The sequence below is a fragment of the Macrobrachium nipponense genome, chromosome 4 (genome assembly GCF_015104395.2).
Source record: "Macrobrachium nipponense isolate FS-2020 chromosome 4, ASM1510439v2, whole genome shotgun sequence".
In the NCBI taxonomy this organism is placed as follows: Eukaryota; Metazoa; Arthropoda; class Malacostraca; order Decapoda; family Palaemonidae; genus Macrobrachium; species Macrobrachium nipponense.
The window spans coordinates 63,790,468-63,812,429 of record NC_061100.1 but is presented as its reverse complement, the minus strand read 5'-3'; the positions used below and the strand labels follow the sequence as shown (position 1 = coordinate 63,812,429).

The 21,962-nt window shown below is 41.5% G+C and overlaps 1 protein-coding gene across 5 annotated transcripts in view; it reads left to right on the top strand.

Annotated features, from left to right (window-relative positions):
- Nucleotides 1-21,962, top strand: part of LOC135210937 (nephrin-like) — an 845,298-nt gene that overhangs the window by 281,905 nt on the left and 541,431 nt on the right. The gene's annotated exons all lie outside the window — the stretch shown is intronic.

Here is a 21,962-nt window from a genome sequence, read left to right as displayed (position 1 = left end):
GTCTGTATCGCACTCCTATAAGTCAAATGCAAGTCAAGCTTGAGTAATATTCAGTGGTTGGTTTTGGTAGCTGACCGAGCTTTTATGTAAGTGATTACATAGTAAAAATATGGAATGTTATTCCATATATATAAAAGACTAAAACTAAAGAGGTCAACCAGATTGCTTGCAGGAATGTGATCAGACCAGAGACGATAAAGTATGTAGGCTAAGATGACATATCATCACCTGTGGTCATTCATTTGTTTTGAAAACATTAGTCCAAGCTCCCTGCTTGAGACAACTACCGCAACCTATAATTCAAACGGCCTACGTGATCTGTAGTGTGTCTCATTTGTATGTATGTTCATATGTTCGAGCTACTGTCTGCTTCCTTTATGACTTGTAACCGAGATGGTAGACAGAACAGAACAGAATTAGCCATCATCGTTGGCAGAAGCGATCAAGCCATCGTCATTAGAAGACCTGTACAAATTTCCTCTGAACTTAATCATGTAATCTCAGAGAATATAAGTATTTTTTTATACTACGTGTTTTCTACTAGAACCTCACATCATTGCCGAATCATCATGAGTTTAACACATCATCGTCATAACCAAAGAAGATAATACCGACTTCGTAAGTGATCTACAAACCCCAAGACACTCCAATGAATATGGAAGTGCATAACCAACCGACTTAGCGTAAGATTATCGCAAGTCTAACATTACCTCATAGGGCGCCTTATTATACAAGGCAACAGCCCTAATATATATATATATATATATATATATATATATATATATATATATATATATATATATATATAATCATGTAATCTCAGAGAATATAAGTATTTTTTTATACTACGTGTTTTCTACTAGAACCTCACATCATTGCCGAATCATCATGAGTTTAACACATCGTCGTCATAACCAAAGAAGATAATACCGACTTCGTAAGTGATCTACAAACCCCAAGACACTCCAATGAATATGGAAGTGCATAACCAACCGACGTAAGCAAGTAAGATTATCGCAAGTCTAACATTACCTCATAGGGCGCCTTATTATACAAGGCAACAGCCCTAATATATATATATATATATATATATATATATATATATATATATATATATATATATATATATATATATATATATATATATATATATATATATATATATATTAGGGCTGTTGCCTTGTATAATAAGCGCCCTATGAGGTAATGTTAGACTTGCGATAATCTTACGCTAAGTCGGTTGGTTATGCACTTCCATATTCATTGGAGTGTCTTGGGGTTTGTAGATCACTTACGAAGTCGGTATTATCTTCTTTGGTTATGACGACGATGTGTTAAACTCATGATGATTCGGCAATGATGTGAGGTTCTAGTAGAAAACACGTAGTATAAAAAAATACTTATATTCTCTGAGATTACATGATTAAGTTCAGAGGAAATTTGTACAGGTCTTCTAATGACGATGGCTTGATCGCTTCTGCCAACGATGATGGCTAATTCTGTTCTGTTCTGTCTACCATCTCGGTTACAAGTCATAAAGGAAGCAGACAGTAGCTCGAACATATATAAATATATATAATATATATATATATATATATATATATATATATATATATATATATATATATATTAGCGGATGTTTAGCCTTGTGTATAATAGGCGCCTATGAGGTAATGTTAGACTTGCGATAATCTTACGCTAAGTCGGTTGGTTATGCACTTCCATATTCATTGGAGTGTCTTGGGGTTTGTAGATCACTTACGAGTCGGTATTATTTCTTTGGTTATAACGACGATGTGTTAAACTCATGATGATTCGGCAATGATGTGAGGTTCTAGTAGAAAACACGAAGTATAAAAACAATACTTATATTCTCTGAGATTACATGATTAAGTTCAGAGGAAATTTGTACAGGTCTTCTAATGACCGATGGCTTGATCGCTTCTGCCAACGATGATTATTATATATATATATATATATATAGAATATATATATCTATATATATTTATATATATATGATATTACTATAATATAGCTGGGTTAGGCTGTGCCTGTAAGTTAGGAGCCCTATGAATGCTATGGAAATAGACTAGTGGCGAGATAATCTACGCTAAGTCGGTCCTGGTTGGTTATGCACTTCCATATTCATGAGTAATGTGGAGCGTTCTGTTGGGGTTGTAGCATCCATTACATGAGTCGGTATGGTTATCTTCTTTGGTTATGACGACGATGTGTTAAACTCATGATGATTCGGCAATGATGTGAGGTCCTAGTAGAAAACACGAAGTATAAAAAAATACTTATATTCTCTGAGATTACATATATATATATATATATATATATATATATATATATATATATATATATATATATATATATATATATACACACACTCTAGTTGAACAACCCAGTGCTACCTGGGAAAACTCTGAATGACATTCGATAAACTATCTCTCTCTCTCCTCCCTAACACCCCCTCTTCTCTCTCTCTCTCTCTCTCTCTCAACACACCCATTCACTATTATAGAATTCAATAACCTAAGGTCGCGTATTCACGATCAAATTTGCCTGTCATCCCTTCTGTCAGTTCATCGAAATTGCCGTTAAAACTCAAGTTAAGACAACAGTTTGTGTCCAGAGAGTCCATTCACCAGAACGGCTGAACTGATGGTATTACCCGAGTATCTTCCGACTGACTGACAAGTAATTGCATGTGACAGTGCCGCTGTATTTCATCTGGCAAGCATAACAGACGCTCTGATCAGAGTATGAATAAATTGCTTATAGGCGTTTTTCATTTCTCTGTTAGACCCTTCAATGCTGTTTGTGGGCCGTTATAAGTCCAAATCATACAATAAAAATCTAAAATAATATTTCCATGCCATACAGACATTTTGGTATGGACCTAGGCCAATGATGTCTCTATATGTTATATGTTACTATAATAAAAGTAAATTTCACTGTCCAATTCATAACGAGCCGAACCAACTCCTTAGTTCTAATTCAAACTCATTCATTAACATTGTATGAAAAGATCTATATATATATATATATATATATATATATATATATATATATATATATATATATATATATATATAAAATATTCAGCATGTGCTCTATTGCGCGTTTTCACTTTTTGCCCTAAGTGAATTAAGTGAATTGCTGCAAGAGTTAGCTTTCCACCCTATCATATTAAGAAAAAAGGGGGCAAAACGCTTTCCTATACGGCAAACTTGCACTCGTGATACGAATTTTTTATATTGGTTTTAGGGACGTTTTTAACATAACATAATACATTACAACTCATTATCTTCACAGTGACATCAAATTCCTTAGCGTAGAATTGTGTATACAGTTAGGCCGGGTATTCACACTCAGGTTGGTTACCTGCCACTTCGACGGATGAACGTCCACACGTAAAGAGTAGAACTGTCAGTCGGACATTGAACTTGCGGTCATTGCCCTCAGTTCGCGCCAAATCTTCGTCGTAGCAACACTATATGGCAGCAATGGAAACTCCTCTGGGTGATAAGGAGTCGGAGTTACATAGACTATAGTAGATTCACATCGACCATTCATTTGATGTATAGGCCAGTCTCTTACGACGCTCCTGATTGGCTATTGATAAGCCAATCACGGGCTGGAAACTCTCAGTCTCTCTCAAGAGTTCACACAAGCAGGATGTATGCTTCACCCCTGAGGGATACTTTTGAAAGACGTATCCCCCAGGAGAGGTGGAACATACATCCTGCCTATGTGAACTCTCAAGAGAGTTTCCAGCCCACTGATTGGCTTATCAACAGCCAATCAGGATCGTTGTAAGGGATTGGCCTAGACATCGGATGCACCACCGATGTGAATCTACTATAGTTGCTGCAGCAATTCACTTCAAAATAGGAAAGAAGCAAGGAGGTGCAACAGAGTACAGTCTAAATATTGCCTATTAAAGAGAGATGTCTATTCTCATACAACATTAATGAATAAGGTTAAATTAGACCTGGGGTTGGTTCAGTTATTTATGAAATGGACCGTGAAGCTTACTTCACTATAGTGGATTCACATCAACCGTGCATCTGATGTCTAGGCCGGTCTCTTACAACACTCCTGATAGGCTGTTGATAAGCCAATCACAGGGCTGAAAACTGTCAGTCTCTCTCGAGAGTTGACATAGGCAGGATGTATGTTCCACCTTTCCTGAGGGATACTTTTGACAGATGTATCCCTCAGGAGAGGTGGAACATGCATCCTGCCTAAGTGAAATCTCTCAAGAGACTGAGTTTCCAGTCCTGCGATTGGCTCATCAACAGCCAATCAGGAGCGTTGTAAGGGACGGGCCTAGACATCAGATGCACTGTTAATGTGAATCTACTATAGTAACACCTTTCATAAAAAAGAAGGACACTGCCCTAGGCCTATACCAAATTGTATTTATTACTTATAGATAGTTTTTATTCATTATATGATTAGACTCACAACGGTCTACAAATAGCGCTGCAGTGCCTAAAACTGAAATAATTAAGCATATATCTAACCACCCTTTTATTAAAACTACACAAATTGGAAACTCTTACACGTTGTCAATGGTGCCCTCTGTCTGCAAACATGTCATTAGGCAACATTAAGATCACGTAAGTACAGAAATATACTATTTATTACCCAAAGCAGATGAATATAAAATAGAACAAAATGGTTAACAAGTCATAGTGACAAAACCCCAAATCTGCCCACAAAGAAAACTAGTAAGTTATCATTCTACCCTCCTGACTAAGAATTCACTCCCAGACCCAGAATGTCAATCTTTTCATTGTATTAGTCAGGTTAGAGAATCCCGTCTCTAATACCATGAAATAGAACCCATCTTTTAGATGGGGTTTTCTCTCCCGACACCTAGCGTGTACCAAACTGACCTCTTTCTTCTCACCAAAAGGAATGTGACTTTCACAAGTGCCTTGGTCGACTAGACCTGTAACATCCATACAAACGAATGTACACGCTTGACGACAAGACGAGCAGTCTCTCGATTAAAATGCTTATGTACCAAATTCCTTCACTCAAGAAAGCTGCCCCTACAGCTCAGCCTGTCTCCAAGCAAGACATATGTAATTTACTAACATTACACACTTGTAAGATGGCTCGGCCACCTATGTCCTTTGTGCACTCCTGTCGCACACCACATCAGCAACTAATGCACAACATATCAATTTACCACATGACTTAGGGCTACCTCCGTTGCTGGAGCCCTTGTGCTTCACTGAATGCACAAAAGTTATAGAACTCCTAGTTCACAAATTGTGATCAGTATAGGACCTAACATGATCATTAATATTGGTATTGTGTAACGTTAAATAATGAAAGGCTCATCCTCGCCACTAAGATAAGCAAAACTCGACGAATAGTGGTAAACACAGGTCGAGTGCGTAAACCAACTTGAAACAACTCAGCACGCGCCATTATTCGGCGTCTGCAGCCCTCGTGAGGGTATCCAACACCCTCTCGTCGCGAAACTGTAGATTCGACGTTTTCTACTGAAGGAAATGTGGTCACCACCCCGTTTTCAAGGAAATATCCCGTGACTTCCATGCAAATGCTACTCGCACCCACCTCATCGAAGACTGTAGACTTCTGATTTATCCCAGAACGTATCCTGAGACGATATATCGAAGACATCTCATCCTTTGCAAAGGCAGTCCATAGAAACGCCATTCATGTGTAGACTTGACTCGACCTCTGGTACTGTAGAACGAAGTCGTTTCCATCGCCACCATCACATAGAGTTGGGAATTCTCTAAAGTCATTGTGTGTCCGTATTTAAAAGGTCTACATGGTCACAAAAGTAACTAAAGTCTTGCTTTATCCCACAAACCCGTCATTAATTAATATACTCAATCTACTAGTCAAATATTAAAAATTCCTCGCTAAACAAAATATAAGCTTTACCCACTGAATCCTCACGAATAATCCCATATCTGACAAACACGCTATCAAAAGACAACCCATAATGTCTAACACCAAAAACCCCTTTTATGGTGTATATAACTAACCTCCATAAAATATAATGCCGAACACCCCTTCTATCTAACTCACATACCGCGACAAATTATATCTCCTATCTAAAATAAGAATGCTATTTAGAGCTTAACCCCCATTACAAAATCTCTCATAAGAAAAGAAAAAAGAAAAAAGAAAAAAGAAAAAAAGACAATAACAGCAATAATAAGTGAACTTTCCCCCATTACACAGCGCACATAAGAGAAAAAGAAACATATATAATTCAATATCTTTCCCAAAACGGAATGTGTACCGTTACGGAATTTGCTACCGCAGCATTCCCATTGACCAGAAACGACCGAAAAAGAATCCCCTTACATGATACATTTCCATGGAATGCCACAGTCAACATCTACAAGAATAGTGCAAATCTCCGAGTAATCAATTCCAAAGAGAAACATCCGCAACCGGATTCATTACAGCAACATTAGCAAAAAATCCACCTGTGAACACCTCAGGTGCTTCGAACTGCAGCATAGTCAGACTTGCAACGCCAGAAACTCATGATTCTCAAAAAAATGTTCTATACTGAAACCACATCAGCACATTTCACCAAACTATCTCGAAGACATAACTCTCCCAAACAATACTGCCCAATTATATAAAAAATTATCACCTATCCGGGATAATAAAACTACGATAAACTCACAGTTCCATAATTATATACCACCAAAAAAAAAGAAAGACACCCCCAAGGATTAATGCCCTCTCTTATATATATAATATATATATATATAGATATATATATATATATATATATATATATATAAATTACCATCTTAATAATAACACCACTCCAGTGATAAAAATATTTCTGCCCTTTAATTAATAACCCCACAAAAAAAAAAACACACAAAAAAAAAAATCACCCAAAAAAAATGTCCTTAAATCATAACTCCCCACGACATTACCCGAATTATATAAACCCCAATGTCATCTCTTCGGCTCGTGAAACCCCAAAAATATAGCCCTAAGTATCATACACACAGGAATAATCACATGTTTATCATCCCGTTTCTCTGCTAAAACAAAAATTTGCTTTATTACAATAACTTCCCACTTAAAAAGGCCCCAGATTTGTGCATAATAAGAAAAAAACAGTAGAAGGAAATAAAAGAGAGAAAAAAAACGTAAAAGCATTCTGCCATCAAATTGCAAAAAACAGACAACAAGAAAAAAAAAAGAAAAAAATGCAATTGTGCGACAATATATTAATCACCACAACCAATTCTTTTCAATTTCGAGATATGTGTTTACCTCGACCGACCTGTTTTTTCCTCTAAGACTACAAATCTGTTTCCAATTTTCTCTTCAATGACTTTAAAAGGACCTTCAAACTTCGGGCCTAATTTGTAATTTAGTTCATTTCTCACGTTAAGTTTTAAAAATACCTTGTCTCCGACATTGATCTTGGGATCAGATGTTTTACTATTACTCTTCTGTACCATATCTCTGGTTGTGGATTCGAGATTGAGGCTGAGACAAGCATGTCTCTCTCTCGCTGTGGATACCAACGCCTCGATCGTATCCTCCCCATGATGAGATATAGTTAGCAAATCAAATGTGCCTCGTGCTGGACAACCAAACAAAGCTTCGAATGGGGACATTTTAATGTAATCACTAACCATAGTGTTAATACTATGCCTAACAACATTAACATATCTGTCCCAATTCTTATCATTACCAACTACAGTTTTCTTGAGAGCCTTGAGCACTTTCCTGTTTGCTCGTTTCCTCAACCCATTAGCCTCGGGTCTGTATGGAATAATTGTTACTTTCTGTATCCCCATGACTTCAGCTAAACATTCCAAGGTTTTGTTCGCAAATTCCCTCCCATTGTCGGTTAATAGAACTTCGGGTGAGCCATATCTGCAAATGATACCATTGAAAAATGCTATGGCTACTTCTTCGGCCGTTTTATGCTTAAGTGGGAAAATTTCTACTATCCTTGTAAGTTCATCTATTATCACTAACAAGTACTTGTTCGCATATCTAGACTCACAAAAATTCCCCAGGATATCCATATGTATTCTCTGAAAAGGTCTACTCGGTATAGGATGCGATCCTAATTTGCATGAAGTTGTCCTTGCAGGGTTACATGCGTTGCACACCATACAATTCCTTACAAAATTTCCCACATCTTTCCCCATGTTTTTCCAAATGTATTTAGCACGAACCTCATCATACGTTTTTTTCTATTCCCAAGTGTGGACTACCAAACTTACAATGAGCTATATCCAAAACCACTGGAATTAGGACCTTCGGAATTACGATCTGTGTTGTATCTCCTTTACTTTCACTGGTTCTCAACTTATATTTAATTTTCCTAACCAATAGATTACCTTCTAACTCCAAACCTGAAAAAGGCAACTTATAACGTTTCCTAACTAATTCCCATCTTAGAAACGCTTTTGCATCTGCTAAAATCTCGTCTTCATCTTGCCTTTGCTCTATGAGAGGTATATCCCATTGTATGGGGTCGCTAGTGACTTGTGCAACTTGGAAGCCTTCCGTGTCGTGAAAACTCCTGCTGAGAGCATCAGCAACTACGTTAAATTTGCCCTCTATATATTTGAGCTTTGCATCATAATCTGTGATAGTTAAAAACCATCGAGCTCTTTTAGGCGACAAATTGGGTTAATTAAAAAGATCCAGTAATGGCTTGTGGTCTGTAAGAACTTCTACTTTATTCCCCATCAGTAACATTTCAAAATGAACTAAGCTCGACACTATTGCAAAACTTCTTTATCTTTGGTGGCCATGGACTTCTCGTTGCCGCCCTTTGTCCTGAACTTAATGCTATAAAAAGCTATAGGATGGAATTTCCCATCGACCTTTTGCATAAGGCAAGCACCTATACCTTCCGGGCTTGCATCAGTCACTAATGTAAAAGGTTCGCTATAATCTGGAAACTTCAAAACAGGGGGATTCATTAGCGCGTCTTTGAGCTTTTGAAAACTCTCCGCCTGGGGTTCATTCCATTGAAATTGAACGTCTTCCTGCAACACATCAGTTAGGGGAGCTACTATATTAGAGAACCCTTTCACAAACCTCCTGAAGAAACCAGCGATACCCAGGAATGACTTAATCTCTTTCTTTGATCTGGGGGTGCGAAAATTTGCTATTGCTTTGACTTTATTGTCATTTATTCTAACCCCTTCCTTAGATATGACATGCCTAGATATGTGACTGCTTTTTCAAGAACGAGCACTTGGCTAGCTTAATTTTCAACCCCACTAATCTAAGCCTCCTAAGTACTTCCAGGTGTTGCGCGATCGTGTCTGTTGCGACCAAGATGTCATCCATATACACAAAAACATTTTTGCCCAATAACCCATGCAAAATTGTGTTCACCAACCTGGTAAAGGTCATCGGACTGCCCAACAAACCGAAAGGCATTCGCGTAAATTCATAGTGTCCCTTGGGCACTGAAAAGGCGGTATATTCCTTGCTACTCTCACTAAGAGGGACCTGTAAGAAACGCTGCACCAGATCAATTGAGCTATAAATATTTCAACAAAAAGATCTGGTATGCACGCGACTGGGTAGCGGTCAGGGATCGTCTTTTCATTTAAACATCTAAAATCGATGCATACACGGACAGAACCGTCTTTCTTAGGCACCGCTAACAAGGGAAAGTTGTAAAGAGACACGCTAGGTCTAATGATTCCTTCTTCTTCCCATCTATTAACCTCTTTCTCTACCTGTTCTCTGATTTTGAAAGGTATGCGATATGCAGGAATATAAATAGATTTTGTGCCACTCTCCAAATTTACCTATTGCTCTAACACATTAGTCAACCCCAATTTATCACCTTGTAAGGCTACCATATCCCCAAATTCTGCCAAGAGCCCGCTTATCGCTTCAACATGTTCGCTATAATCCTCATTAGCTAAATGTTCTCTAAATATTCGTTTCCTTGATTGCATTTCTGCCTCCGAAAACTCAGGTTTCCCCTCTACGATAGCCACTGAACCACTATCATAACTCCAATCTTGGAAATCCAGTATATATGTATTCTTCTCGTATCTCTTAACTGTATCATTACAGTTTAGCAACTCTAACCACGTAAACCCATCCATGGATACACTGTTCACCGATGCCATGCTAACAACCCCTCTAAGCTTCTCACTATTTTCAATAACACACACATCTTTGGGTTTTCTCATTTCCTTCAATTTAACTTTTACCATAGTCTTTGAACCAGGTAGTAACATAATATCTTCGGATAAAACACCTCTATATTTGTGGTTAGTACCTCCCCTTTCCACCGCCCCATACACATTACCACCCCCAGTATCATCCCCAGCATTGTTAGTATCAGAAATAACATCAATATTAGTATCAACAACACCATCCAAAGTATCATCACCACCATTGTTATCACTATGAACTCTGATAGAACCCCCGTAATCATTTCCCATATCAGCAACGTGGGTTTTAATATTACCTTTCTCCATAACACTCGTATCACCACCATTAATATCACCGAGCACATATCCTCTTTCAATAACCTCCATGTCCTCCATTCTATTCACGTCCTCTTAAGGCAGAAAAACACCAGTTATCCCGACTATTATCCCATTAACACCCGCATGGATCGAAATCTTGTGTCTTCTACAAGCAGCAGAAGTCTGTTGCCCAACGCAATTCCTTTCATTACTAAAAATGGTTCTGTTAGCACTCTGTCACCGAGAGTAAACTGTATTTGAACACAACCCAGGGTATTTAATCTATGTGTTTGCACATCACACCGTCTCTGTTGAGGTTTGCATAGGGTAATTGGAAAACATGGATTGGTACAAATTATAGTCCATTAAATTTATAGACACCCCCAAGTCTATAAATATCGGGATATCCACATCCCCTACTGTTCCATAGACTATAGGCCTTGGCTGTGGGGTGTCCCCCATGAGACCACAATGGCACACACCAATCACCTGTACCCTTTTTGTTGATCGGGCTTCCAAAAATTTTGCCGATCTCTTTGCCCTCTGGTTTGACCTGCCTGGGAAGTTCTCACATTATAATTACCAGAACCTTGAGGTGTAGGCCTCGCATCTCTCCATATCTGAGACGGACAAGACTGCCAATAATGATTGGTACTCTTACACATTCCACAATATTTAACCCTACACAATTTCTTTGGATGCCCTGGTTTATTGTAGTTGAAACAGCGCAACTGCTGTTGCTTATGATCGATCGATCTTTTGTTATATTCAACTTTAGCACACAGACAGGGAGGAGAAAATTCTGTTTCTTTGCACTATATCCCTCGGGCCTGTCCCATTAAAAATTGTGCTATCTACAGTGGGACATTTAGACATATGTTTCTCAATTTGGGCATAAAGTAATTCTTCGTTCTGAAGTAGGTTCAATCTTTTCATCAAAGCTACTCACTATCGCATCCGGTACATGGTGCAAGAGCAGGGAAAAATAGATCAGTTTATGAATGTTCTCAAGAGAGACATTACTCCCTGTAACCCATTTAGATGTTTTCAATTTTCCTACCCAATCTGCCACTGCGTCAAAAAGTTTTGATCTATGTTCTACGAGGCTATTAGTGCCCTTCCATAGTTTATAAAGACCCCGAAGGTCCCTCACCATATCTCCATGTTCCTTTGAGCCATAAGCTGTTTTCAAAAATGCTTGCAAATCCGTCCAGGTATGACATTTTGTAAATTGGAAATTCCTGCAACGATGGGAGAGATCTCCCCTATTGAAATCTAGCAAAGCTTTCGCCTCTCTAAATGCCTCTATATCGTCTGATATATTCTTTCCAGCTAAATAATTATTCACCCCTTCAATAAAAATTTGTACAGGTTGTGATAGAACGCCATCTACCATCCCTCTGAAAGGACTCACGCCCGCACTCACGTTTGTTACGTGATGTAGTAACGTTGTGGTACGCTTAGTATCCGCCATCTTTCTCTCTTTCCAAAAGCTCTTTTGTTCTATAAGATTCCCCGATCTCAATAACATCAATGTATTTATATACACAAAACCCAATCCAGAAAAATTAATACAAATTTTCCCCCAATAATGGATAACAAAAGGCAAACGCGCCCCACGCCCAGTATATCATCCCACAAAAGCAACAACAACAAAAAAATAGGGAGGGGATAAAAAAAGAAAAAAAATGCAAAACACTTACTAAGCGATCCACCCCAACGACACCAAGCTTTGAAGCTCACACACACCAACTCTCGCCTCTCTCTCTCTCTCTCTCTCTCTCTCTCTCTCTCTCTCTCTCTCTCTCTCTCTCTCTCAGGGCGTGACTCGCAACAAAAAACTCCGCTCGAGTAAACAAAAGGAATATAAACAACAACAAAATAACAACAAAAAAGTAAAAAAAATAAAAGATAAAGAGGAGAAAATAAGAAGAAAGCTTGAAAATACACTCACATCTTCGTATGACTGGAAACCGAATTCGTATACGCACCGCAAATATGCGTGACCTGTTTACCACTCTCGTGAAACACTTTAATACGTCGAAAATTAAACTTTTTCCCTTCACGTTTTAAAACACTGGTTTTCAAGAATCACAAGATGGCCGACACTGACTTAGCCAGAGAGATGTACAGCTTCTCCATGCCCAACCCATTGAATCAGCAAAAAGAGCCCCGAGTTGCCTGTGACATGATTATAACCCCGCTAGCGTACCTACAGCTTATAAAATATATAAAAAGCCTCTTAAACCGCCTGCCACCACTCTAACCACCCTTTTATTAAAACTACACAAATTGGAAACCCTTACCTGTTGTTAATGGTACCCTCTGTCTGGAAATATGTCATTAGGCTATTAAGATCACGTAAGTACAGAAATATACTATTTATTACCCAAAGCAGATGAATATAAAATAGAACAAAATGATTAACAAGTCATAGTGACAAAAACCCAAATCTGCCCACAAAGAAAACTAGTAAGTTATCATTCTACCCTCCTGATTAAGAATTCACTCCCAGACCCAGAATGTCAATCTTTTCATTGTATTAGTCAGGTTAGAGAATCCCGTCTCTAATACCATGGAATAGAACCCATCTTTTAGATGGGGTTTTCTCTCCCAACACCTGGCGTGTACCAAACTGACCTCTTTCTTCTCACCAAAAGGAATGTGACTTTCGCAAGTGCCCTGATCGACTAAACCTGTAACATCCGCACAAACGAATGTACACGCTTGACGGCAAGACGAGCAGTCTCTCAATTAAAATGCTTACGTACCAAATTCCTTCACTCAAGAAAGCTGCCCCTACAGCTCAGCCTGTCTCCAAGCAAGACATGATATGTAATTCACTAACATTACACACTTGTAAGATATACATAGTTTATTCATATCCTGGTCTGAGCGGCTGAGATCCTTCCCAGGCGAAATCTAGCGGCAAACTGTCATAAAATCGTTGGTTACCCGTCCACACATGTGATCCCCTGTCAGTCGATCGAAAGAATTTTAAAGCCCGCCACTGACGTTCATTTATGCCTGCACAGTCGGACTGTGCAGGCAAATCTTCGCCACTAACGATACAGGCTTTTTCCTCAGTCTGCCATAGCAGCCATGGCGTCAACACACGATGCTCTGGCTGCAATTGACTCGGTGACATCATAAATAAAAAAAAAAACTCATAAACGCCAAGGAAGACATCCAGCGAAAGAATGGTTGATAAAGACGAATTAAATAACCCCATGTGAATTTGTTAAGAGTTTAAATTTGGCCTCAATGACTTTCATAATGTTTATTGAATATTTTCTGAATGAATGGAGAGTTCCATGGAAAGATAATTAAGTACGTAATCCTTTACTTTCGTCTCAAAGTTGCCACATACTATAGGCCTACTATTTTTTTTATTTTATCAAAAAGATTAATACTGATTTGTTTTCGTTTAAAGATTGAATTTCTTATGATGTGTTACAATGATTGTAAACCTTGGGTTTCATTAGTGTGTTGATTAGTCTAATTTCATTTAAAAGCGAACTTTCCGCGAGATGTAAGCGATGAAAAACATAGAAAGTCCAATATTGATTGATTTTGTTCCGTCAGAAAGTAGAATATTATTTTGTCCTCATTTTAAAAACGAATTACTTACAAGGTGCATAATTATGAATAGACGCATGTAGGCCTATTCTTGTTGCACACTATTTTGTCATAATAAATATTTATTCTCATTGAAAAACTGTTTTGCATGTATGTTTTATAACCACGAATAAACATATGTAGGCTTAATCTGTTCGACAACATTTGGATTTTACTTGTCAAAGCAAAGTCTCATTCATATAGATTTCAATGAAATCTACAAGACGTCAGTAATAATGCTGCCATTTTCAGCCTGCATTATCCACTATTATTTTTCCCGTGGAAAAATGGCAAAATTATTATAAATGATGCATTATTCTGACTTCCGTATCAATTATTAAAAACAAATAAATCCAGTATATCGTTAATTTAGGTATAAACACTTTTCAATTCAATAAAACCCAGCTCAATGTTCTTACTTAGTACATGTTATCTGTCCATGGATGGACAGCGAACCGAGCCAAAAAAGCTGCCTCTATCACATTAACGTTGCAATGCGCATGCGCAGCCGTTTGGCTTGAGGTTCATCGATTGAGATGAGCTATTTGCCCAGGTCACCTGCACAGGCCAGTAAAACTGTGCAGGTTGTCCACAATAACGTACAGTTATAACTGCACAGTCCAACTGTGCAGTTATAACTGTGTGAGGTGTGGACAAAGAGGCAGGTAGTAGTGTACTGACTTTATTACAGGTAAGGGAAATTCAAATATACAGCATGCAGGCGGAAATGTGGTATCCAACCCGCGAGAGAGTAAAAGTGGGTCGGTGAGATCCGATTTGTGTTTCTTGCGAGACATATAATACAGAATACAAAAGTACATAAAATATGATGTTACAAGATATATAAATACATTGGCGGAAAGCCCGCTGAACGCTCTCGAGGAGGGAAGTAAGAACAACGCGAATGTTGAATTACATACAGAGAAAATTGCGATAAAGCGTTGTCCTTACAAATACTCCCCCCCAAGACAATAATTAGGCATAATTGTTGGATGATTGTTAGTACTTCTAATCGTTACTCGCGGAAGCGAGTGGGCCGGTGGAGGCGGCCTCGGGTGCGTGATCAGCTGCTGTGGTAGATCCTCGGCCTCAGAGTCCTCAGGGATTTTTGGGGACAGGATGCCTCCCCTGAGGTGACCCTCTGGGGGTTTGACCATCTTCCGAGGGCGGCCACGGCTACGACTGGGTGGTTTGGCAACCGATGGAACCGCTTCTTTCCGAGGAAGAGTGAGGCACCCTATGGAATCCACGTCGGCGGACTCTTCGTCCATAAGGAAGGCTGGTTTCAGGCGATCGATCGTGACCCAGTCCTCGCGACCATTTATGGATATGAGGTACGCCTTGTCGGTGCGTCGGAGGATGCGAAAGGGGCCTCAGTAGGGTCTTGTTAGCGGCGGGCGGCAGGTGTCGTCCCTGATGAAAACGTGTTTGCATAATGATAGGGCCTTCGGGAGGAAGTGCTTGGTTCTGTCGGAGAAGGTTTTGATGCAGGGCGTGAATTTTCCGGTGGATTCCCGAAGTCTGGTGATGGAGACCTCGGCATCGTCAGCATTGGTTGGGAAGAACTCGCCAGGGACCGTCAATGGTTCCCTGTATACCTTCTCCACAGGTGATGCTTTGCCGTTCGCCCGCGGGGCGGTCCTGAGGCCGAGGAGGACCCATGGTAGTTGGCTCTTCCAATCCTCGCCGGTGCAGCGTGCCATTAGGGAAGCCTTGAGCGATCGGTGGACTCTCTCCACCATGCCGTTAGCTATCGGTTTGTAGGTGGTGGTGGCGTGTAGCGATGTCCCCATTAGGCGGGCCAGGGCGGTCCACAACTCCGACAAGAAAACGGGTCCGCGGTCCGTCGTGATCTCATCTGGCACTCCGAATCGACTGATCCAGCTGGCAAGAAGGGCTTCGGCGCACGCTTTGGTGGTTGCCTCTGACATCGGCGTCGCCTCAGGCCACCTGGTGGAGAGATCGATTATCGTCAGGAGGTATCTGGCGCCTTCTGACATGGGTAGGGGACCCACGACGTCTATGTGAATATGACCGAATCTTCGTTTCAGCTGCGGGAATTCCCCCAGGCCTGATTCTGTGTGCTGACTGACTTTACTTGTTTGGCAAGGCACGCAGGTCCTGGCCCACTCGAGGGAGTCCTTCCAAATTCCATGCCAGACGAACTTCTCTGTCAGGAGGCGCATCGTCGTCCGGCCCGAGGGGTGCAAGAGTCCATGTATGACATCGAATACGGCTCTCCTTTGGGAGCCTGGAATCACCGGGCGCGGGCGGCCCGTGCTGATGTCGCAGAGGAGCGTCGTGCCCGCATGTCCGAAGGGCACGTCATCCCACTTGAGGGCGGTGATATCTGTGCGATATGCGGCGGTCTCCAGGTCTGCAGCCTGTTCCCAGGCAAGGTCTTCGTAGTCGATCCCGAGGTGCACGGCATTGATTTCTATCCTTGAGAGGGCGTCCGCCATGGGGTTCTTCTCGCCAGGCACGTACTGGATGGTGCAGCCGAACTCAGCGATGGCTGCCAGGTGCCTCTGCTGTCTTGCTGACCAGGTGTCGCCTGCCTTGGTGAAGGCATGCACCAATGGGCAGTGGTCTGTCCTGGTAGTGAAAGGGGCACCCTCGAGGAGGTAGCGGAAGTGGCGCACTGCTTGGTACACCGCCAGGAGCTGCAGTCGAACGTGCTGTATCTCGTCTCGGCGGGTGACAGCTTTTTACTGTAGAAGGCGAGTGGCTGGGGCCTGCCCTGGACCATCTGCTCGAGGACAGCCCCGCAGGCGACGTTGCTGGCGTCTGTGGTGAGGCGTAAGGGTGCAGTAGGGTCTTGGTGGCATAAGGTTGCAGCTCTGGCGAGGGCCCTCTTCGTGTCGTTGAAGACCTGCGCTTGTTCAGCTTCCCACGTCAGGTTTTTTGGTTTCCCCTTCAGGACCTGTGTTAGAGGGGACATGGTGCGGGTGGCGTCATAGATGAACCGGCGGAAGTAGTTGACTATCCCGATGAATTCTTGCAGGGACTTGACCGTGGTTGGGGTTGGGAACTTCTGCACCACGCCTACCTTCGAGGCCACGGGGCACACGCCTGCCGCGGAGATCTCGTGGCCAAGGAAGTCCACCCTCTTGGCGCCAAAGGTGCACTTGTCAAATCGGACGACCAGCCCGTTTTCCTGCAGGCGTTTCAGGACTGCTCGGACATGGTGTAGGTGCTCCTCCGGGGACCTGGAAAAAATTTAAATATCGTCGACATAGCAGACGCAGAAAGGCAGGTCCCCCAGGATGCTGTCCATCAGTCGCTGGGAGGTGGCCCCTGCGTTTCTCAGTCCGAAGGTGGAGTAATGGAAGACGTAGGAGCCAAAAGGCGCGATGATGGCGGTCTTGGGGACATCCTCAGGGTGCACGGGAACCTGAAAATAAGATTTTAAAAGGTCCATTTTCGTGAAGACTTTCGCTCCATGGAGGGCCCCAGTCAAATCCTGCATGTTTGGCAAGGGGTAGTGGTTGGGGATCGTAGCGAGGTTGAGTCTCCTGTAGTCTCCGCAGGGCCTCCAGGTGCCGTCAGGTTTCTGTACCATGTGTAGGGGCGAAGCCCAAGGGCTTGACGCTTTCTTGCAGATGCCCATTCGTTTCATTTCCAAGAACGCCCTTTTTGCATCCTGAAGGCAGCCCGGAGGGAGTCGTCGGAACTTCGCGTGTGTCGGGGGCCCCGTGGTGGTGATGTGGTGGAATATTCCGTGCTTGGGCGGCGTCCCTGCCGCCTGACATAGTTCCGGTTTGAACTTCAGGGAATTCCTGCAGGAGGTTGCCATACTTGTGGTAGGGAACGGCATGTCCCTGTGTCGAGGAGGCGTTTGCGACCCACATCAACCAGTAGGCCGTTCTGTGCCAGGAAATCCGCCCCCAGTAGTGGAATCCTGACGTCCGCGATGGTTAACTTCCAGACGTAAATGCGTCCCAAGATGGATATCTCGAGGGATTTCGTGCCATAGGAATGGATGGGGGTCCCATTTGCGGCAACGAGGGCAGTTGTTTTGTCAGGCTCGCAGCTAAGGTCTTTTCCTGACGGCGGGAATATCGAGTGCATCGCCCCTGTATCCACCAGCATCCTCCGGCTGGAGATCGCGTCACGGACATAAAACCCTATGGCGTGTGGTTCCAACGAGGCCGTTGCCACGGACGGCTTTGGTTTTGCCTGCCGTCGCTGTTTTTTGGCTGCTGGGAGGTGCAAGGGCTTTTGCATCTCTTGGAGTGTCTTCCGAACCTCCGGTGGTAGTGGCACCAGGAGTTTTTGCCACGCTGCGTGTGGGAGGACTTCCTCTGGGATACGGCGCCGATCTCTTGCGTTGGGTCGTCGTCTTCCTCTTCTCCCTTCTCTGCGGCTAGGCACACGGAGGATCGGGGGGCAGCGAGCCTAGCAGCCTTGCTTGACAGCATCAGTTTTTTTGCTTTCTCCAATAGTTCGTCGTCGTGGAGGGTATATGCGTCCGTCAGCTGTCCTCGGACGTCTGGCTCGAGTTGCCACAGGAATATTTCGCGGCTCAGGCAGATTTCCTTCTTCTTCTCATCGGGACCTACTTCAGGCATGCGGACGAGGCCCATCACCTTGTCCCAGGCATCCTGTGGGTCGGCGCCTCGCATAGGGTTTGTAACTAGGTCGAGGGCGTGGGCGGTATTCTCAGCGATGGGCGTGGAGTAGGCTGTCATGAGTCTTGTTTTTATTTCATTGAACTTGACAGGTTTGGTTTGTGCTCGACCGGTCAGCCAGGGAGTTATTCGGTCGAACACCTCTGTCGGGAGGGCTGCTGTGACGAGGTCAGCCTGCAGTACCTTGTCCGTGAGTCCCGCAATCCGGAATTGCCCTTCAGCTCGGAAGAACCAGGCGGTTGGGTTCGTTGTTGTGAAGGGGGCAATTTGACAGCTTGAGCGGCAGCTGTGTGCGAGACCGTTGTTGAGGCAGGGGAGGCCTGGGTCTCTCGCGCGGTACTGCCTGCGCCCATTGTCCTTTCTCACAAAAAAAAAAATGGTCGACAGAGTCGTAAATGGCGGCCCAAACCGTTTGAGGGACGCCTGAACACACCTTGGGAAGGTATGCCGTATTTAGTCCATTAGAGGCGTTGGTTTTTTCCACGGTAGGAGCTTTCAGAGATCTATACTGAGGCACCGTGTGAGTCCGCTAAAGATCTCTGAAGGTGAGCGTGGAAGGGAAATTCAAATATACAGTATGCGGGCAGAAATGTGGTATCTGACCCACGAGAGAGTAAAAGTGGGTTGGCGAGACCCGATTTGTGTTTCTTGCAAGACATATAATACAGAATGCAAAAGTTCATAAAATATGATATTACAAGATATGTACATTGGCGGAAAGCCCGCTGAACGCTCTCGAGGAGGGACGTAAGAACAACGCGAATGTTGAATTACATACAGAGAAAATTGCGATAAAGCGTTGTCCTTACAACTGCGCAGGCATAACTGAATTTTAGTGGCGGGCTTAAGTAATTTCATTAGTTAATTAGTGTTGGTGAGTGGACTTACTCCGCCCACAAACTGTCATCCACGTATGTTTTAACGTCAGGTTCGATGAACTGACAAGGAGGCTGACAGTTAATCCTGGCTTTACAAGTACAGCATTTATAAACTTGGTCAATTCGTACAATAACGTAATCATGAATAAAAAAAACTTTTCCTTCTTGGAGGAATGTTATTGTTTTGAGTGAATCATTTTCATATATGACCATATTTTATTTTCTTAAATAATGGGGATACTATTCCTTACTTTGTAATATTATTACATAAGTAAAGGTAAATTGATGTGTCGTGTAAGATGTTTACACTTCGAGTTACTCGAAGTGCAGTAGTTGCCAATTCATAATTTAATCCCTATTTGCATCCAATACATTTATTCTCTAAGTGCCTTTCGAAAAGATTTCCAAATGTGATTTACATTCCTGTAAATTTTTATTATTTTGAATTTTTAGACATTACCTTCCGGGTAATCAGTACCGTGCAACATGAAAAGAAACTTATCTTGCGTATGTAGTGAAGTTTTTTTTCTTTTACCAATTCGCACGATAATTAATTCAAACCATCAATCGCTGAAGTGTACTATGGTGATATTTATTTCGATTATTCCGGCACAGCCAACAACGTGTTGTTCTTCCTATACGATGTTGTTTATTTACTTATAATCATCATACATAACGTTTCCAACCATATGTATAAACGAAGGGGGCAAATGACTTTGATTATCACTTTATGCATGATGAAGAGGTTGCCAGATGTGGTGATTCCGTTGTGCGTACATTTTTAATGGGGGTAGGTGAGAGGCGGCGTTATCTTAATTCGTGATAGCCTTGTGGGTAAAGAGCTTCCTTGTATGTCTTGAATTCTTGGTTCCGTGGTTCGAACCCATGAGCCGATGAATTTCTCATCAACTAAAAAATTCCCCTTCAGTTACATATAGAAAAAATATATTAATTCCTAGGTAGAGTAAATTAGATATTAAAGAACATTTGTAGCTTAATATATATATATATATATATATATATATATATATATATATATATATATATATATATATATGAATCCCGGTGATGTGATAAGACTCATAATATGGCTACGTGCAACAAAAGTACAACAAAGATATCAAGGTCGAGGTGGGTTTATGCCGACTTTAAAAAAGCTGATACCTGAGCTCGACAGGGATTTGTAGTTGAGAGGTGGCATTAACTTATACCTCTCGTGATAGTCTTGTGGGTAAAGAGCTTCACTGTACGTCCAGAATTCTTGGCTCCATGGTTCGCGGGTATCCATCACATCCTATGAATAATGAGGCATATTTAGGGTTTATATTAACAAACGTTATTTTGTATCAGATTTCTTGATATTTTGATTTGTTGGTCCGCCTCACGGACACAGAAGTTCCAACGGCCACATGCCATTTTAATCCATTGAATTGTCGTGTTAAATGCTTCCTGTGGCTTTCTCGTGTGTTATTAACTGGTAAATAAAATTGTATAAAATTGTAAAACATACTTCCTCAATCCCTCCACCGGTTAGTAGAGTCAATTCCTTCAGACCTTGTTATCGCCCAGACCACCGGGCTAGAACCTAAGTAAAACGCGAATAATTCGCGACATTTGAAGTAGAATTAATTAAATATTAAAAGACATTTGCAGCTTAATGCGTAGTCTGCTAATACACTCGAGCAGATTGTAATGAATTAGTTCTGACCTCCAAAGTTATACCCTTACTACATTTTTTTTTCGTGGATTAAGCACCTATCTTATGGGCAGAGTACGATTAAGATACATTTGACTTTAGATGAACACTGAAAAAAATTGTGGTATTTTTGACACGAGTAGTTTTTTAATTATTGGGTAAGCCTGTGTGAGAAACATGTGGTCTGTTAGTACCCTTTTCCGTGGCGAGAATTGTAAGGCTGACTGGTGTGGTGGTAGAAATTATATTTGAATTACATTGCTTCATGACTGAATGAAATTAATTGTAATGCAGTTAAGCACATCTGCTTAATTTTTCAGATATACTAAACTGATGTTAGCATGAGTGGAAAATGAGAATTATTAGCAGAAAGTTGAAGGAAAAAGTTACATAGAAGCAAAAATTTCATTTGTTTTGTCATTTTCTGTCTGTCATGAGGTAGGGGTTTAATTTTGACATAGAAGCCCTGTGTAGAATTTTGTCTGGATCTGTGAAGCGTTTCAGATTTATGTGGTGGAAAAACAAATAAACAAATAACTGAGCATTCACTTATATATATATATATATATATATATATATATATATATATATATATATATATGTGTGTGTGTGTGTGTGTGTGTGTGTGTGTGTGTGC